Here is a 13,605-nt window from a genome sequence, read left to right as displayed (position 1 = left end):
GCCTTGTGTTGCTACAATATGCAAATATTTAGTTTTATATTGCAGCATAAGATATTCAAATGAGCTTTGAATGCTGGAAACTGTATATTTTATGCATCATTCTCATGTAGTCACTGCATACCTATTAAAAGCACATTGATTGAATATACTTGTCTTGCAATTGCTGCTAAAGAAATTACCAGGAAAATGGCATTGGTGCCACCAGACTCTGACACATTTTGTATGCACCAGCGCAAGGGAGGGCCAACAAGGAGGTTGCACATAGGCCCATCCTCTGATAAAATGCCTCTGCGTGTATTCCAACAGTCCAGTTTCTCGTTTGGCCTATCAAAATGTAGAGTTGATTGCAAAATGTGGGTGTGGATGGCAGACAGGGGTTGGACTATGGCTAGATCAGGGCAGGAGTTAATCATATATTAGTTAATATATTACACAATTAGATGGTGGTCCCAGAGCTTTTTTCTATTTTTACTCCACAAAAATGTTTACATGTCAGAGGTACCATAGGTTAGGTGTCAGCCATTACTTGAATACTCTTTGCACTGTTCAGTTGTACTTTATAGTTGAGGACACAATTATAGGCACACAAATTGCAATGCAATAAAACAAGGGTAGGCAAGGTTTTTTTCTTTGTGTCCTAGATGTCCAACATTACAACCAATACAAACATTTACGGGATCAGTATGATTTACCTACAATCAAAATCCTGATGGTTAAAATCCCGACAACAATTGACCGATGGTCAAAATACAGACAAGGTCAAAATACCGACATGGTCAAAATACTGACATTTAAACTGTCGACATGGTCAAAATACTGACATGTAAAATGTCGACAGGTCAAAAAGTCGACATGAGGGTAAAAAATTTTTTTGTATGTCACCATAGGTCGACATGGGCACTGTGTAAGTGTACCACGTTCCCTCGCATGGCTCACACGGGCACGGTGCCTCGCTGCGCTCGCCACACTATTATATTCCCCCTCCAGGTCCACTGAGATGGTAAAGTATGAACAAGTCGGTTTTAATGAAAAAAATCATGAAAAACTCATGTCGATTTTTTGACCTGTCCACATTTTAAATGTCAGTATTTTGTCCGTGGTGTTTTGACCATGTCGGTATTTTGACCATCGGTCAATGGTTGTCGGCATTTTGACCGTTGGGATTTTGATTGGAGGTAAATTGACTGCATCCCACATTTACAAAAGTAATAGATGTGTAGTGAAGATGTTAGTTGCTTCCCTGTCCTTCATTTTTTTAAGTTAGTTTGCTCAGGTTAGGTTGATAAGTTGCAGTCTTGAGACGAGACCGACTTTAGAATGTTGTATTGTTAATCGATGGCGAGCTAAACAGTTTTTTTTTGTTTGTCTCTGAAAAAATGTCTTACAATACAGTAATAACTTGTACTAAAAGCAGATATCAGAGAACATGCTAATTTTTTCACACCATAATGTTCAGGATAGATTTTCATTTTTCAAAATCTCATGAATCATAGCTGCAAACTTCTCGACCCACATGTTATAGCTTTGAAAAGATTCGTTTTTGGATTCCACAGTAAGTATCATTGCATATGGTACGGGCAGCACTATGCGGATGTGCAGCAGGCAAGATTGGGGGCTGAAATGGATATTCCCTGTTGGTGCTTGGTCCATATGACAGCAGTCAAGCAGGCTCAGCAACAGGGAGGGGATCTAAGGGCACAGCTGTATCAGGCACCGTTATTCTAGGGGGCCCTGATGGGGTCCACAGTTAAATCATGGACTCTATCTCCGCTGCTTGCACTGCTGCATGTTCAGCCGAGTGCAGGCAGTCACAGGGCCCATCCAGGAAAAGCTGTATCGTTACTGCACCAGCCAATGCTAGTGCAATCTTTTTTTGTTTATTGTGGCGCAGCGCTCATAACGTCACAAGGCGCCACACCGCTGACTGACAGCAGAGGAGCCACGGCGGACAGCAGAAAACGTAGAGGAAGGCGAGTGCTGGGATTGGAGAGACGCTGTGGGGTCTATGACTGGAGTTGCGCTGTGGGGGCTATGGCTGGAGTTGTACTGTGGGGGCTATGGCTGGAGTTGTACTGTGAGGGCTATGACTGGACTTGCACTGTGAGGACTATGGCTAGAGCCTGGGGCTAGATGAAGGGACACTGTGGTGGCTAGGTCTGGAGAGGCAGAAAGCTGCAGGAGAGACACTGTTGGGGCTGGCTGGAGAGACACTCTGTAGCTGGCTGGGTGTACAGGGCCCCATGATTTGTGTTGCTGGCCTTGGTCGACAGGCAGGACTCACTCACCAGAGGACCAGGCTTCTCTTGGTATGCAGACCGGGCTTGGGTTCTTCGGTTGGAGAATGTCTGGCAAGCTGAAAAGATCTCATCTGCAGGAGGTGAAGCAGTATGCGAGGAGTAGTAAACATAGTAAGAGAGGGGGTAGGGGGTAGGTGCCAAGGGTTACTGATACTTGTAATACATACAGATAGATCCTCTTGGAGTACCAGGTCTTGGACGACTTGTCTGCGCCAAGCTTCTTTGTCATTTAAAATGTTGATCTTATTTGCATAAATAAAACAACTCTGATAAAACTACATTTAATTTTCTAGCCTGCACTGATCAGTTTCATGTGCTACATTTGTTTGTCTCCATGTCTGAATCTGTGTAAGAAGGGCTCTGATGCGACCAGCCGTGCTTTTTTCTCATGCCAAGTTCCCTTGTGCTTTACCTGGACTTTGTACTGTATATGTTTATAACTAATTCCTGTGCTGTTAAAGTCACTTCCCAGTGTTTCTGTTAGTATGCTTTCCTTATTTTGAATCTGGCCTGCAGTACCTCTGTGCTACCAGAGGTGCTGCTGTGATATGCTGATATTTTCTCCTTACTGCAGGAGTTAATCTGTCCTCCCTGTTAATCATCTGCACCTGCCTCACTGCTGTTTATTCCTGCCGCTTACCATGCACCTTGCTGGTCATTATTTGTTGCTCCTGGATTGTACAGGCTATGACTATACATACACCTAAAGATTTATTGTCCAATCTGGCTGGTTGGAACAAAAATCTGGTAATGCATGGGAGCAAATGACAATTGACCATTTGCTCTGAAATGCTAGAAAACTGGCAAAGAGGTCAATCTGACAAATTGGTTAAATCCATTCGATTTAACCAATTTGTCTGAACCACCATTTTTGTCAGTTTTCTGGAATTTCGGAGCAAATGGTCAATTGTAATTTGCTCCAATACACTAGCAGATTTTTGTTCCAACCAGCCATATTGGACAATAAATCTAGGTGTATGGCCAGCTTATTATGTTCCAGCTCACAGCCTGTCCAGTCATTCTGATTTATGTTGCTTGTTCATGTTGTTTAGATCGCCATTAATGTATCTGCTTACAAAACCAAGAGACTTCTGTTTGGATTTATTTTTCTGTCTGCATTCCGTGACTTTTCCTGTAACCTTCCATTTGTGCTAAGTTAAGGTACCTGGGACAGGGAGAGAGAGACACCTGGGGCAGAGAGAGAGAGAGAGAGAGAGAGAGAGACTACTGGAGAAGAGAGAGAAAGAGACCTGGGGCAGAGAGAAAGAGAGAGACCTAGTGCAGAGCGAAGGACCTGGGGCACAGAGAGAGAGAGAGAGACCTGGGGCACAGAGAGAGAGAGAGAGAGACCTGGGGCACAGAGAGAGAGAGAGAAACATGTGACTGAGTGAGAGACAGAGACATGGGGCAGAGAGAGAGAGAGAGAGAGAGAGAGAGACTTGGGGCAGAGAGAGAGAGAGAGAGAGATCTGGGGCAGAGAGAGAGAATGGGGGTGGGGGAGAGAGAGATCTGGGGCAGAGACTTGGGATCAGATATGGCCTGGGGCTTTTTATCTATTATTAAACAAGGTATGGGGCTGTTTTTATAAATTAAAGATGCCTATCAGCTAGTCCAGGCAGGCCCATGGAAAGTATGCACTGCAGATAAGAGTGTTAAAAGAAAACAGGCAGGCCCACCATCCACTTTAAGGTCTAAAACACATGACTTGCTGAGCTAGAGATGCCCAAGGCATTTCTCCCACCCTTCCTCCCCTTGTTCAGAGGCCAGACCTCGTGCTCTCCCTCCTCAGCTACTCGCTCACCTGGAGGTGCAGCCCTGGTGATTTCAGGCGGGGAGGAGGGCCAGAGTTTGTCTATATCTGGGGGGGGGGGGGAGTGTGGAGGCGGAGGGGTCATGGCGGGTCCAACATAGGTGCAGGACCGATCCTGGGCCGAAGGCAAGGAGGGGCCACTGGGCGGCATTGGGAGGCAAGCAGGCTAGGCAGGCAGGGAGCAGATGGGAAACATCTCTGCCAGTGCCGCAGCCATCCAGCAGCAGGACCCGGCAATCTACAATGGATGTGAGTGGCCACTGCTGCTGAAGTTCCCCAAGATGGCGGATCTGTCTCCCCTATGCAGTCGACGGGTGTCATGACCCCGTGGAGAATGGTGCAGGTCAGGCCCTGTTACTTACCTGTCCGGACGCTGATACGGGTCCGGCATGATCGGCAGCATGCTGCGTGCACGGCTGCAGTGATCCCCTCTGGTGTGGCTTGGTCTGCAGGGAATGGAGCTGGGGACTGCAGTGCAGTGGAATCAGAGCACTGTGACAGCGTGCCTCATTGTGTTGTCTCCGCTGGTCCAGCAGCTGGACAGGCACCATCTTGCTCCACGTCTGCTGACCGAACTCTAACCAATCTTGCACGGTCTCAGCGGCAGCTGACACTCCCAGCCAATCCTTTTTCTCCAAGGGGTTTAAAGCTTCCTGCTTCTCAGTGTTCAGGTTGCCAGTGTCATAAGTCACACAGTTCTGTGTGTGAGCTTTGTAGCTGTACTCCTTAATGTTTCCAGTTGCTATCGTAATACCTGCATTGCTCTGAGTTCTTATTATGGTGACCATTGGTGCAAGTCCGATACTCCCTGACCATTGGTGCAAGTTCGATACTCCTTGACCATCGGTGCAAGTCTGATATCTTCAGTCATCTTTGCAAGTCAGATATCTTTAGCCATCAGTGCAAGTCCGATATTCTTACCATTGACGCAAGTCTAATACCTTAAGTTATCAGTGCAAGTACATTACCTGCAGCCTGCTACACAGTCGGGCACTTTGCTACCAGATATCTCAACTCCATTTCCCTTTAGTGCTAGCCCAAGAACCCCAGACAGGGGGCTGCAACTGGCCCGTCAGGTGCGGCGAAACCCAAATCCCCTGGCGAGGGTCCCTGGAGAAGACCACTGGCAGAGTGAGACTCTGTGCCCCTGCTCTGGGTCCTGACAACTACCTGGTGCCAGTTTTCGTAACCCTCAGTCCCTCCTAGGGTCAAGAGCCTCTGACAACTCTTTGAGAAGGAACTACATCCGACCACCCAGTTTCCAGCACAACACCACTCCAGCTGCCAGTAACTCTGTCACAGAAAAAGGCAAGCAGCAGGAGGCAGGTCTGGATCACTCGCCAGTCACTGCAGCAGCTGGTCTATCACGAGTTGCCAGCTGGAACCTTCAAAGACGGGGAAGACGGCCCAGAAATCATTGATCTGACTAGTGGTGCTCTGGAACTAGACCGTTCCTCCCCAGCCATTTTCCTCGCTGCATGTCACTGCATCCTGCTATTGGTTCTGGACTCTGCTTATGTCATTACTAATGCAAAGTTTCCATTAATCTGCACATCAAGTCTGCTCTCCCCTGCCATTATTACAACCTCTAATAAACATCATTTGTATTCACTGCTACATTCTATGCATGTGCAGTTGCTAAAAACCGATCAACTATGTGAACATCTGCATTGCATTTGTGTTGCGTGTGAATCAGGCCCTAGGTGTTTGAGGGCATATCTGTAGGTTTTGTTTTGTATGCATATATGGCATTAATACTGCCACGCAGCTGGTACCATGTACAATATGGGTAAATCCGAACGGGCATTTTTCCTTTTTCTTTCACATCCGTAATTGCCTTCCTTAATGATCTCCTGTCTGAGATATTTTATTTAAATAGCAATGTTTTATGACAAATTTGGTGTATTTTTTTTAATATATTCTTTATTTAAAGACATATAAGTCCAGAACAGTAAAATATAAAAAAATAAACAAAACAAATTGTATCTAATGTTTACATGAATGAATAAATAAATACAAAACAGCAATACACACACACAATGGAAGCAATGGAGAGTAAAGAAGGAATGGTGGTGTACAAATAGAACACTATTTACTATCTAACTTTTGGTCTCACCCAGAAGTGACTGTGCCGTCAACATATTTTTCATGTCCTCTTTTCCTTGTAATAAGTTAATAACGCATATTTTTTATATTTTTCTTTTGTAAAAAATTAGCAACAATCTCATTAGCTCTTGTTTAAAACTGCTCTTTACCTGGAATTATCCCCCTGGCGATAATAAGTTGCATTTTTGGTAACCAGGATGTTGATAGCTATCATAACATAATACATTGGTGGTCATTCCGAGTTGTTCGCTCGCAAGCTGCTTTTAGCAGCTTTGCACACGCTAAGCCGCCGCCTACTGGGAGTGAATCTTAGCTTATCAAAATTGCGAACGAAAGATTCGCAATATTGCGAAAAGACTTCTCTGTGCAGTTTCTGAGTAGCTCGAGACTTACTCTTCCAGTGCGATCAATTCAGTGCTTGTCGTTCCTGGTTTGACGTCACAAACACACCCAGCGTTCGCCCAGACACTCCTCCGTTTCTCCAGCCACTCACGCGTTTTTCCCAGAAACGGTAGCGTTTTTTCAAACACTCCCATAAAACGGCCAGTTTCCGCCCAGAAACACCCACTTCCTGTCAATCACACTCCGATCTCCAGAACGAAGAAAAAACCTTGTAATGCCGTGAGTAAAATACCAATCTTCATAGCAAATTTACTTGGCGCAGTCGCAGTGCGAACATTGCGCATGCGCAAATAGCGGAAAATCGCTGCGATGCGAAGAAAATTACCGAGCGAACAACTCGGAATGACCCCCATTGTCATCTGATGCTTTGCAATAAAAGTTATTCAGAATTGTATTAATTCCAACAGATACTAATAATTCTAAAAACTAGACTTTCTCCACACTTTTAATGATACCATAGTACTTGTTTACACACTCCACCTTGGGAATGCAGTCAGGATACTGACAGTGGAAAGACTGACAGCTATAGTGGCCAATCCCAGGATCGTGGGGATTCCGGGATTTGGCCAAAAATGCCCGGGATTCAATCCCGGGATTGGGGTTTCCAATCCCGGGGATTTCGGGATTAGGAAACGCCTTTGTTTTTTCAATGCCGGTCAGTGCTGAGCGTCCTCAGGAGGCTCAGACGCTGCCCGGCTCCCCCTGCTCACCTCCCCCTGCTACCGGCTATGCGCAGCGGCGAGCGGTGTGTGGCTGTCTGTGCAGCTTGACCTCTGACTTCACGTCACGCTGCGCAGACAGCCGCCCACCGCTCGGACCTCAGCGCCGGCACACAACTCTGCAGTAGGTGTGCCCACCGTCCCACCTGGTCTGATGGGTATGTTATTATGTGGTCTGGGCAGGGCAGGGGAGTGCAAGACAGCGGCGGACATTGCAAGGGAACCAATCTTGGGTATCCCGGGATTGAAAAAATGGCCCGGGATTGGCCTCCCTACTGACAGCGGAATCCTGACGTTCAGAATCCCGACAGTAAGTACTGGGGTTAGGATTATGGTTAGAAACTAGGGGGAGGGTCAGAGTTAGGCTGCGTTGGTGGCGGTTGGTTTAGTCTGTGGTGGTTTGGGGGAGCGGGTAGGGTTGGGCTGCGGAAGGAGGCGGTTAGGGTTAGACTGCGGGAGGGGATGGTTAGGGTTGGGCTGCAGGACGGGTGGGATAGGGTTAAAATACCAGGATCCATCTGGATTTTGACCATCGGGTAGATGCTAGCAGTATCCTGACCATCAGGATTGTGACTGTAGGGATTTTGTACCCAACCCCCACCATGTTATCCAAACAAATCTTATCCAAACTCCAAAAGAAGAATTTGTTGTCCACATCAGTGGCGTCACAAGGCGGGTGCGGCCCGCACCCGGGTGTGACGCCTGGAAGAGGGTGACACCAAATGTCAGCTCCTCCGCACTGACAGGAACCAGGTGCTGCAGTGAGAAAGTCTCCTACAGCACCCGGCTCCTGTCACAGAAGAGGAGCCGACAGCGGACGGAGACTGGCTCTGGGGGAAGCCCAGCATCCCCGGAGATGCTGGGCACGCCCCCAGAGTGACGATTCCGGGATCCCCGTGAAGCCACCCCCCTAAGTACAAGACCACACCCCTTTTTTGCCGCGATCGCGGCAGAAGATCAGGGGCGCGCACCGGGTGTCACCACACCCGGTGATGCCTCTGGACCACATATTTATACCAATGTTTGGATATGTAGATATCTAGCATTACCAAGGAACAGGGCAGTTATGCTCAATACTGTACAAATGTTAGCACAACTTGGTGCCATATTAGCACCCATACAAGTGCCTTGATTCTCAAAGTAGAAATCATTTGGTGGAAACTTTAAATAGATCTTCTCTAGTACAAACCCTAATAATTGTATCAGAAGTTAAACATTTCTGTGGGACATTTGTCAGACAAATCAGAGGCGTAACTAGCACGGGGCGAGCAGGGCGTGTGCCCTGGGCGCCGTGGCAACCCCAGCAGAGGGAAGCGCCACAGGCACCTGCACGGCCCGCTCGCCCCATGCGCCCACCGCCGCCGGAGTTCCGCTCTGCTGCCTGCCGCCTCAGTCCGCCGTCAGCTCCCACTAGGTACGGGGAGGAGGCGAGACTCGAGTCAGTCAGTGGCGGAAGGAAGCTTGGATGTGGGCCGGCGCCAGCGAGGGAGAAGGGTGATGAAATCCATTTTCATCTCCCTTAAACTCGTTCTGTGCCGCTGCCCGCTGGATGTCATTTTCCCTGGTGACCGTCTCTGCTGCCTGGCTGGCCCACGCACTGCCTGCTGGAAGAAAGGAGGAGGGAGGAGGAAGAGTCACTGGGGAGCTCTGTAATGTCAGCGGCAGCCATGAAGAGCCTTACCGCGCCTGAGCCGGAGAAGCAAGAGATGCAAAATGCAAAGTATGTTGTGTGAAAAAACATACAAACATGTAAATATCATTGTGTGTGTTTTGCTATGTATGTGTGTATGTGTTTTGCTGTGTATGTGTGTATTTGTTTTGCTGTGTGTGTTTTGCTATATGTGCACAGTGGCACTCCTTAAAGGAAAAGAGCTTCATTCACATGGTAACAGAACTTTGTGTCTATTAGACTATTCCAGCTTGTTGTATCCCCTGCCCCAACATCTCCGTCCTCCCCACACATTACACCCCCTGCCTCCATCCCCACACATTACACCCCTCTGCGTCCCTCCCCACACATTACACCCCCCTGCCTCCCTCCCCACACATTACACTCCCCTGCCTCCCTCCCCACACATTACACTCCCCTGCCTCCCTCCCCACACATTACACCCCCCCTGCCTCCCTCCCCACACATTACACCCCCCTGCCTCCCTCCTCACACATTACACCCCCCCTGCCTCTCTCCCCACACATTACACCCCCCTTGCCTCCCTCCCCACACATTACACCCCCCTGCCTCCCTCCCCACACATTATACTCCCCTGCCTCCCTCCCCACACATTACACTCCCCTGCCTCCCTCCCCACACATTACACCCCCCCTGCCTCCCTCCCCACACATTACACCCCCCCTGTCTCCCTCCCCACACATTACACCCCCCTGCCTCCCTCCTCACACATTACACCCCCCCTGCCTCTCTCCCCACACATTACACCCCCCTTTCCTCCCTCCCCACACATTACACCCTCCTGCCCCTCTCCCCACACATTACACCCCCCCTGCCCTTCTCCCCACACATTACACCCCCCTGCCTCCCTCCCCACACATTACACCCCCCCGCCTCTCTCCCCACACATTACACCGCCCCTGCCTCTCTCCCCACACATTACACCCCCCCCCGCCTCTCTCCCCACACATTACACCCCCCCCGCTACACCCCACCCGCCTCTCTCCCCACACTTTACCACGCCCCTGCCTCTCTCCCCACACATTACACCCCCCCTGCCTCTCTCCCCACACAATACACCCCCCCCTGCCTTCATCCCCACTCCTCTCTCTGTCACTCTCCCTGTCCCTATGTCCCTGCTGTCACTTTCCCTTTGAATTTTCAGTTCATTCTATTTGCTATAATCTGAATTTCGGCTCATTCTGTGTGCTATAATGTGAACTTCGGCTCATTCTGTGTGTTATAATGTGAACTTCGGCTCACTCTGTGTGCTATAATGTGAATTTCGGCTCATTCTGTGTGCTAAAATGTGAATTTCGGCTCATACCGTGTGGGGTAATGTGAATTTCGGCTCATACCATGTGGGGTAATGTGAATTTCGGCTCATACCGTGTGCTGCAATGTGAATTTCAGCTCATACCATGTGGGGTAATGTGAATTTCGGCTCATACCGGGTGGGGTAATGTGAATTTCGGCTCATACCATGTGGGGTAATGTGAATTTCGGCTCATACTGTGTGCTACACTGTGAATTTTTGCTCATACCGTGTGCTATAATGTGAAAGGGGCACCAGTACTAGATAGTATAAGGGGTCCTACTACACTGAAGGATACGCCCCCTTTTCCGGAGCGCGCGAAGGCGCGCGCATAATTCCTATCTACACTTTTTCGTTCCCCCTTCAAAAATTCCGTTCGACCACTGCACCTATATCTATACATACACACCTTGACATCTTTGTATACAGTGACACCGGTGGCATGTGCACATACTTTCCTTTTGTATTTTTTTTTTTTGGGGGGGGGGCGCCAGTATTGATCTTGCCCTGGGCTCCAAAAACCCTAGTTACGCCTCTGCAATAAATACTTAATCACATATGTCAGGGACCTCAGTAAGTATTCCTAACAGAGGGTGCACTCTAACTATGGCCAGAGTGCAGTCATTTGAATATGCAGACAATACCACACTACCTGTTTCTGCCACCCCCTGTGGTAATTACAGAGAGCCCCAGGTCCCCAAATCACTATAACACAAATAGGCAGGCTCAGCAACACAACTTACATGCAGTTAACTGGTTTACCCCCGCATCTAGCAATCTATACAGATATACTACAGCTTAACCTTAGCAGTCTATCGTATCCGGACAATAGGTTGACCGTGAATAGTGCGACCGCTAATAATCGACATGGTCATAAGGTCGACATGCAATAGGTAGAAAGTACAAAAGGTTGACAGGTTTAAATGGTCGACATGACAATGGTCGACACAAATTTTTATAATTTTTTTTTTGTCACATTTTTTTTGCAACTTTTTCATACTTTACTATCCACATGGACTATGATTGGAAATAGCAACCTGTGCTGTGTGCAGTGGTAGCGGAGTGAGGAACCTTGAGGGACGTGGTACACTAATGGGGGTTTTTTGTGGCAGAAAAGTGACAAAAAACTAAAGATAATAAAAAAGAAAAAATGGTGTCAACCTTTTTTTGTGTCAACCATTTCCATGTCAACCTTTTGACCTGTCGACCATTTGTGGTCAACCTAATGACCTTTTTCGTGTAGACCTTATGATCCACAGCCGTGGTCTTTTAGCTTCAATAAAAACTATGGGGCCCATTTATCAAATAATATTTGCAGCTATGTCCCTGAAAATACCCATTTTCGGAGGTTAGCCGCAAATATTAGGGATCTCCAGAATGTGTAAAGGAGGGATCGCAGCAGCTATCTACGATACTTGCTGCAATCCCTCCATTTCCACCCGCAGCCGCATCCCCCATAGGTTTCTATGGGGGATGCAGTGCTGCCCGATGTATCAATATCAGGAATAAGAAGCATTCACAATATTGGGTCAGATTTATTAAGCCTGGAGAAGGGTGTCGAAGTCGAAAATATTTCAGTACACACATCACGTACAAACTACACACAGATGGCCTCGTGCGTGTGCTTGTTCTGCCGTGCGTGCGCATATTCACAAATTGCGTATGATCGCTCACGCGGTCCTGCATATTAGCGTGTGGTATGAGTAATTTCGGTAGAACTTGTAATCGCATGGAAAAGCCATAAAAATAAGAATTTACTTACCGATAATTCTATTTCTCGTAGTCCGTAGTGGATGCTGGGAACTCCGTAAGGACCATGGGGAATAGCGGCTCCGCAGGAGACTGGGCACAAAAGTAAAGCTTTAGGACTACCTGGTGTGCACTGGCTCCTCCCCCTATGACCCTCCTCCAAGCCTCAGTTAGGATACTGTGCCCGGACGAGCGTACACAATAAGGAAGGATTTTGAATCCCGGGTAAGACTCATACCAGCCACACCAATCACACCGTATAACTTGTGATCTAAACCCAGTTAACAGTATGATAACAGAGGAGCCTCTAGAAAAGATGGCTCACTACAACAATAACCCGATTTAGTTAACAATAACTATGTACAAGTATTGCAGACAATCCGCACTTGGGATGGGCGCCCAGCATCCACTACGGACTACGAGAAATAGAATTATCGGTAAGTAAATTCTTATTTTCTCTGACGTCCTAGTGGATGCTGGGAACTCCGTAAGGACCATGGGGATTATACCAAAGCTCCCAAACGGGCGGGAGAGTGCGGATGACTCTGCAGCACCGAATGAGAGAACTCCAGGTCCTCCTCAGCCAGGGTATCAAATTTGTAGAATTTAGCAAAACGTGTTTGCCCCTGACCAAGTAGCTGCTCGGCAAAGTTGTAAAGCCGAGACCCCTCGGGCAGCCGCCCAAGATGAGCCCACTTTCCGTGTGGAATGGGCTTTTACAGATTTTGGCTGTGGCAGGCCTGCCACAGAATGTGCAAGCTGAATTGTACTACAAATCCAACGAGCAATAGTCTGCTTAGAAGCAGGAGCACCCAGCTTGTTGGGTGCATACAGGATAAACAGCGAGTCAGATTTTCTGACTCCAGCCGTCCTGGAAACATATATTTTCAGGGCCCTGACAACGTCTAGCAACTTGGAGTCCTCCAAGTCCCTAGTAGCCGCAGGCACCACAATAGGTTGGTTCAGGTGAAACGCTGAAACCACCTTAGGGAGAAACCGAGGACGAGTCCTCAATTCCGCCCTGTCCGTATGGAAAATCAGATAAGGGCTTTTACAGAATAAAGCCGCAAATTCTGACACGCGCCTGGCCCAGGCCAGGGCCAACATCTTTAAGTGGTTCAAACCAATGTGACTTTTGGAACCCAAAAACTACATTGAGATCCCAAGGTGCCACTGGAGGCACAAAAGGAGGCTGTATATGCAGTACCCCTTTTACAAACGTCTGCACTTCAGGGACTGAAGCTAGTTCTTTCTGGAAGAAAATTGACAGGGCCGAAATTTTAACCTTAATGGACCCCAATTTCAGGCCCATAGACACTCCTGTTTGCAGGAAATGTAGGAATCGACCCAGTTGAAATTCCTCCGTCGGGCCTTACTGGCCTCGCACCACGCAACATATTTTCGCCAAATGCGGTGATAATGTTTTGCGGTTACATCCTTCCTGGCTTTGATCAGGATAGGGATGACTTCATCCGGAATGCCTTTTTTCTTCAGGATCCGGCGTTCAACCGCCATGCCGTCAAACGCAGCCGCGGTAA

Source organism: Pseudophryne corroboree, chromosome 3 (genome assembly GCF_028390025.1).
Source record: "Pseudophryne corroboree isolate aPseCor3 chromosome 3, aPseCor3.hap2, whole genome shotgun sequence".
NCBI classification, from domain to species: Eukaryota; Metazoa; Chordata; class Amphibia; order Anura; family Myobatrachidae; genus Pseudophryne; species Pseudophryne corroboree.
The sequence above is the reverse complement of the archived record's forward strand: the minus strand, read 5'-3'. Positions refer to the sequence as shown.